Raw genomic sequence first — 7421 nt, 5'->3', positions numbered from 1 at the left:
CACTGCTGTCACTGCTGCCTCCACTGCCAGCACAGCTTGACCTCTCTGCCTGGCTTCAACCCTCCTACCCATCTGGATTAGCACCACTTCTTTATAACTTCATAGGTTGGATTTCCATTTATTTTCTGGGACTTCTGGTTTTGTGGTAGTTGTATTCCTTCTTAGTTGTGGAGGGATATGGAGCATGTCAGTCTAGGGCTCCATCTTGGCCAGAAGTCTCCTGTGTGTGTTTGCCTCAGTGTCTTATGTAGAGCTGTCACTCCTGTTACGTTGTAAGGGGCGGAGCCTTAGGGATTCATCAGTACAGGGTGACCAATTTCACCACATTGTGGAGCTGTATGTGGGGGAGGGGTCTGAGAAGGAACAATGCCACTTGTCCAGCACTTGTCTCACTTCCGTATGGGACTGGTCCCTCCCTAGCTGTTGTTCCCAGAGTGGACGGGTCTACAGATATTCTAGGACTGTGGGGACTCTTTGAACAAGCAGACTATGCTGAGAGACCAGCAATTTCTGCCTCTGCCCCAACCCTCACTGATTTGCACAGTCAAAAGCAATGAGGCTTGATTTACCCCAGTGCTTGGACTGTGAACTCCATGGTCTGGTGAGGAGCTGGGAATGCTCCCCAGGTGTCCCTCCTGACTTTTTAAAACACATAACTGTGCTTTCTGCCAGCCTGCCACTGCTGCTGCCACCACCACCACCAACTGTGTCCTCACTACCCTGGCTCTGCCCCTCCTACCATCTGGATGAGTATTTCTTCTTTATATCTTTGATTGTTGGACTTCCATGCAGTTTGATTTTCTGGAACTTCTGGTAGTTTCTAGTTTTGATGTAGTTGTATTCCTTCTTAGTTGTAGAGGGAGATATAGCATCTATGCCTCCATCTTGGCTGGAATTTCCTAAACTCTGTATGTTATAGCAATACACAAAGCCACCATCACTTGGGAAGAACTGCAGAAATGCACTTTCTCTTGATCAAAAGTAGGATACCTTCGCTCCCTTTTCAAGCAAGTTTTTCTTGTGCAGTCTTGATGCTAGGAGTTATGAAGCATTTTTGGATAGTCCCAAATCTCATGCCAAATCATTCAACTCATGCTGATCAAATCCCTTACAAACTGCATCATTTTCAATTTCAAATTCTTCATTGTTTTTGTCACTTAGTTCTTCACCATACTCCTGTTTTTTGAAAGAGGGTAGTTCAATGAATACTGGCACTGGAATTTCAACCGAATGAGGCACTGAGTGTATAGCTGATGGTAGACTAGGATACTCTATTTTACATTTATTTTATTTTTTTTTTGTTATCCTGATGTTTCACTGTACAAAAGTAACAGTCATTTGATTGATCTCTGGGCTCTCACCAAACCATAGGTATACAAAATGGCAATTTATCATGTGTTCCCTTTGTCCACATCCATAAACTCTTGACACACTACTTGCACACCTTGTGAGGGGCCCAAGACTTATCTTAATCACCAAATTTTACTTTAAAATATGCAAAATAGACTTGCTTGACAAAGGCGCTGATGTTTGTCCTTTGACTGGGAATGGTGAAACTGCCACAGATATAACAAAATGAATCAGGGTTGTTTAGGCACTTACAATGAGAAACATCAGAGGCAGACATGATCTGAAGGAAAGGAAATAAAAAAATAAATTCTGCTAACTCCTTGTATACAAACAAGAACTCGAACTACACTTCAGAATACGATTCACTATATAGAGTGGCACACAACCTCTCAGCATACCATGTCTCGTGTAACTGAATAGCCTAGACAAGTATGAACCTGTTGCTGGTCTCTAAGGTCATCCCCCACCCCTCCTCACTCAAGGGAGGTTTGCTCTCAGCCAATAGGAGAGCACTAGTGTTTCCCTCGATCCAGGCTTGAGCCAGCCTAGAGTGATCACATTAAGATAAGCTGTGTTTGTTTGTTTTTTTATTTATTTTTAGAGATAGGGGAAAGGAGAAAGAGAGGGAGAGAAACATCACTGTGTGGTTGCCTCTCACTTGCGCCCCCGACTGGGGACCTGATGTGCAACCTAGTCATGTGCCCTGACTGGGAATGAACCAGCGATACTTGGCTTCTTTTGACACTTTTTGAAGATGTTCGATCTTTTGAATTTATCCTCTCTGCCTCTGAACCTCCACTTCTCATAATTTTAATTTCTTTTCTTATTATCTTAAAATCTAGAAACTGTCTCAATTTTATTTTCCAGGACTTATTTTTAATTTTTCAGTTCATCAAAATTTTAATTTCTAAAAATATGTTCTTGACAACCAGAATTTAAATATTTTATTTAAATTTCCTTTCAACTATGTTTTACAGTTTCCTGTGTTTGTTCCTCTGAACATTACAGAAATTCTCAACTGTGCTGTGGGTTTTCCTCAAATAACGACTTTTGTGCATTTGTTCTTTAAAAAGAAAGGCCTACTTTGATTGTTATTGATAGCTACAGTGGATCTTCTCTCCTGATGTGGAAGTAAATTTGTTTGCTTTTTTTAAGCACCATCTCTCTCTTGAATGGAGAGTCAAAAGTAAAGCTCTGTTTCAAGGGGAGGATTTCTGCATTAACTTTGGACTTTGCGTAAATGAGCAGGCCAGGTGATTTGGTCACACTTCCTGAATGACAAAGCAAGTACCCATCTTGTCTCAAAATCTTAGAAATGGTCTCTTGGCTTTTGCATGACACTAAACATAGGCTAACAGTCAAATTAGAACTGGAAGCTGTTTTAGAACTTTTCAAAAGTGAGCCTTGCAAGATTAGTTTTGATCTTCCCACACTCTTCAACATTCTGACTATAACAGTAGCCTTGAAATCTTAGCTATCTTTCCATTGACCATTCTGATGTCTACCTGCTTAAGATTTAGGAAAATGCTTGATTTATTTTCTTACTAGCTGACTTTCATAAACAGAGTCAAATAACATGATTTCAGTGCAAATGAGTAGAAATTATTTTTCTTATATTCCCCAAGAACAGAAGGAAAATTAGTTTCTCTTTTCTTTTATTTTAATTAATAATTTTATTGTATTCTTCCATTAAAATTTATTCCTCTTGTACCTTTTTCACCTCTACCCACCCCCTTGCCTCACACTGTTGTGCATGTCCATGAGCCCTTTTTCTTTTTTGCTTGATCCCTTAGTCTCTTTTCTATCCCTGCACACACTTGACATTTACTTTTATTCATATTTATGCATACATTGCATTTTTAAATTTATATTTTCCCTTTTTAATTATTTATTTATTTATTTATTTTTAGAGAGAGGGGAAAGGAGAAAGAGAGGGAGAGAAACATCACTGTGTGGTTTCCTCTCACTCATGCCCCCCAACTGGGCACCTGACGTGCAACCTACTCATGTGCCCTGACTGGGAATTGAACCAGCGACACTTGGCTCGCAGGCCGACACTCAATCCACTGAGCCACAGCAGCCAGGGCTATATTTTCCTTTTAAATAGCACAGTTAACTTTTAAAAGCATGCTAACTTAGAGTACTTTCTTAGATTTAAGAATTCTGTTTAAGTAAATTAGATATAAATCCAATAATTTTGCAAGAAAATTAGTAGATACATTGAAAGATGAAATAGTCATAATTGGTTTATTTAACTTGCTTTTTAATAACTCCTAATTTAGTACTGCAGTCTTCTATATTTGAGATCAGTATAGATTTGAACTAAAACTGTAAAGGAATTCCTCAATCATATCAGTTTTATATCTGATGCCAATAATAAAACTTTTTAAAAAATATCAATCTTTTTCTCAAACCATTGTTATTGGTTCCATTTATTTATTTTATTCTTAGATTTTCCCATCTCTTTCCTTAAGAATTTATGGATTCCTACTTTAACATGGAAGCCTTTTGATGGACCTATTTTCAATTTTTCTTTTGTTTTCTTTGCATCAATAATAGAATCTTTATTATTCACATCACCAAAAACTAGTTCATTATCTGGTAAGAACAAATATTCCTCACACTTAATTTTTTTGTGTGATTTTTCTTATTTATGTTCTCAGTAGATGTATCCTCTTCACTTGCTAGAAATGAAATTCATTCTTTTCCATAAAAGAATTATCATTTATCTCATTAATCAAGCCTTGGTTACCATTTTCCTCTTCATCACTGCAACCTACTATATGTATTTGTCTGTTACTTTTATTATTTTAAGTTTCTTGCATCCTCAGTGTTTCTGGCACTTTTCTGATGTTTAATATACATGTAGCAAAGAAAACAGATTACTAAGTGAATGGATAGTAAATAAATTTCAGCTCTAAGGGCTTCTGAACTTGAAAAGAGTAAAAACTAGATTGCATTTATACTCTTCTATATAAATGAGACCAAAGGTGCCAATGATAAAGCACATACTAAAGCTTTATCTACTCAGCATGGTGTGATGTAACAATTTTCCAACATATCAGAGATTTTATGAACAATATATTTAAAAAAAAACTGTAACCAAAATAGCATTAAGATCTAAAATGAGGCCCTGGCCACTTTGCACAATTGGTAGAACCTTTTCCCCAAACACCAAGGATGCAGGTTGTATGCCCAGTCAGGGCACATACAAGAAGCAACCAATGAATGCATCAGTAAGTGGAAAAACAAACCAATGACAATGTCTCTCTGTTTGTCTATCTCTCCTCTCTATCCTTCTCTCTCTCTAAAATCAATAAGTAATTTTTAAAAATCTCTAAAATGAAAATTGCTAGAGGGAGGAAACTAATTTTATCGATGTTTATAATATCAACTTTGAAAACAGAGCATCCCACTCGGCAAATTGATTCCACCAATATCTTCCCCTCTCGCATAGGCTGATTTGCTTGCAACCTGGTTTGTTCATTGCTTAAACCAACTGAAAGATACAGTTTAACTACCCTAGAAAAGATATCTGATAATGTAATAAAGATTAGTGAACTTGTTACATTTAATGATAGAACACTGCCCTCAGTTAGTCATGTGCACTGAACTATAGAAAGAGAGACATTAAACAAAAGCTTCCATGATTCCAAACATAAGGTTGCAAAGAGTATAAAGGTAATCAGTTGGAAAACCAAAATAAAAAGAAAAACGCCATTTTGATTATACAAAATGAAGAAGAGGACAAAATTAGAGATATCAAATATACACACACACATCAGTCAGTGGAGCTCTAGAACAGAGAAATAATCTTTTAATGTGGACTTGCAAGGATTACTCAGACCGTGCTTCTTAAATATGTAAAGAAAGTATAGTTCTGTGTATCAATCAAAGATAGTTCCTTTTTATTAAAGATATTTTTTATAATAATATACATGGGGATATATGAGAAAAATGCTTGTTTGATAAAATATGTACAGGAGGTGCTATGTAGATATAAAAAGGAAATATTTATTGTACTATAGGGATTTTAGGTAGACGATAATGCTTTAACAATAAACACCATCTGTACTTATTTCTTTGATATGACCACACAGATGATGCTCTTCACACCATCATCAGTCACTTTCCAAGTTCTTTGTCTGAAATTTCTCAACAATCTAACCAGGCTGTACTCTCCTACTTATTTTAGTAACTGAGTCTTTAAACTTCTGAATCTGGAACCTAGAAATATAGTTAAATTATCTCCTGAAGAGCTAACGAAGAACAAGATTAAATGTGGATAAAATAACCATGCCATTGGGTAAGTTTATAATTCCCTAATGTCTATATTCAAGTAGTGCTGAATAATGGACAGATGGCTAACTGGAAAGTGACTGTAACTTCACAGTGTAGAATCTTCCCTCAGTTTTATGCTGTATTTTCAACTTGGATAATGACCTTGATAGTGGGTATTTCAGATATCACAAATCTAAGAAAGATTGTTTATATTTTGGATGACAACATTGGGTTTCAAATGAAACAAATTTTATAATATTAAAAATAAAACAATAATTTATGTTTGAAAAGTATGTTAGGATCTAAGGAGAAAAATATGACAACAGTTTATGAGAGGAAAAAAATGACTTTGGTTGACTGCAAGTTCAAGTTACCATTACCATTATATTAAATATTTGTACTATTATATTAAACACTTGGGATAAAAAATTTAAAAGTATTGACAGAAGCCATTTCCACAGTATAGCAAATAACATTAAGTAATTATTTTACTCATTCAACAATGATTTAATAAGTCCCAATTATGTACCACATCAATTTGATGATAAACAAGATAGATATGGGTGGGGACAGATATTAGAAAATTAGTTAATTAAGTTTACTATGGAAGCTGTCAAAAACAATTACATTATATCATAATAGCATATTATAGAAAGTTCTAAATTAATTTAGTTTAAAATATTGTCTGGAATTTCTTTCAGTCTGCAAGAAGATTCATCTCGAAATTCCTGTTTTCATACTAAGTCCACCTTCGTATGTTGTAAACCTTCCACTGTTTTAGCTGTATTACTATCTTTAGTGGTAAGTAATGTTGTTGGTTCAAGTTATGGCACAGAGGCCAGTGGTTTGACATTGCATATAACAAAGGCTGTCTTCCAAGGTGGACCCTCACTTTAGAAAAATTGTGACTGAAGTGAAAGGAAATGTGGAATGATGAGTGAGATCAAAGCTAGAAATGGTAGCATGAAAACACAAAGCTTTTTCTTGAAACATTGAAGGAATTTGTAGGATGTATCATTTTGGGTGAGGGGTTAATGAGATAGGTATTCATTGGCACCTCTAGCAATCTTCCAGAAACCTGGCATAGGGTTTACTCATTAAGTATGATGAATAATAGCACAAATTTTATGATATCTGGGTTTTACAATCTAAATATTTACTCTTTTAATGTTTTCCAGATTATTAAGCTACTTTCCTTCTATAACTATTTTAGACGAGATATTTTGTGTGCTGTGGTTTGTGACCACCTTACTAAAAAACCTCCTTTTATTTTCCAAAAGAAAACAGAAGCACCTGAACAGGGACTTGAACCCTGGACCCTCAAATTAAAAGTCTAATGCTCTACTGACTGAGCTATCCAGGCTCACTATAACTGTTTTAAATGATATGTTTTGGGTTACCATATTTTCATCAAATGTTCAAGATGAGTGCAGTCTAAAATTCAGAGGTATATAATTAGCATATTTTAGTTATAAAATATATATTTTACATATAATATAATATATAAATCTATGCAAACAGACATTACACATGTAAATATGTGCTATTTCACTATTTGCTGAAAGTGGCTAAGTTTAAGTTCACCATCTTGGCTCTATATAGGGACCATATGTTCTTCTATCAGAGTATCTTCACATGTATGTGACCATATGGAATATGTTAGCATGAGGATGTTACTGATAATTCTTAACCTAAATATTAATAGAGGTAAGCATTTTTTAAATTTAGAGTCTTTAACTCTATATAAATAATATTTTTTTCCTGAATTTCTTTACACATCACATTGTGTA

The 7421-nt window shown here is 35.2% G+C and overlaps 1 non-coding gene across 1 annotated transcript; it reads right to left on the bottom strand.

The window, feature by feature from the left end:
- Positions 1–6921: 6921 nt before the first annotated feature.
- Positions 6922–6994, bottom strand: TRNAK-UUU (transfer RNA lysine (anticodon UUU)). The gene has a single exon. It is a non-coding gene; the product is annotated as a tRNA-Lys (tRNA).
- Positions 6995–7421: the final 427 nt, after the last annotated feature.

Source organism: Furipterus horrens, unplaced genomic scaffold (assembly GCF_987537825.1).
Source record: "Furipterus horrens unplaced genomic scaffold, mFurHor1.1.pri manual_scaffold_1, whole genome shotgun sequence".
In the NCBI taxonomy this organism is placed as follows: Eukaryota; Metazoa; Chordata; class Mammalia; order Chiroptera; family Furipteridae; genus Furipterus; species Furipterus horrens.
Note: the sequence above shows the minus strand (reverse complement) of the source record. Positions and strands in the feature narration are given on the sequence as shown.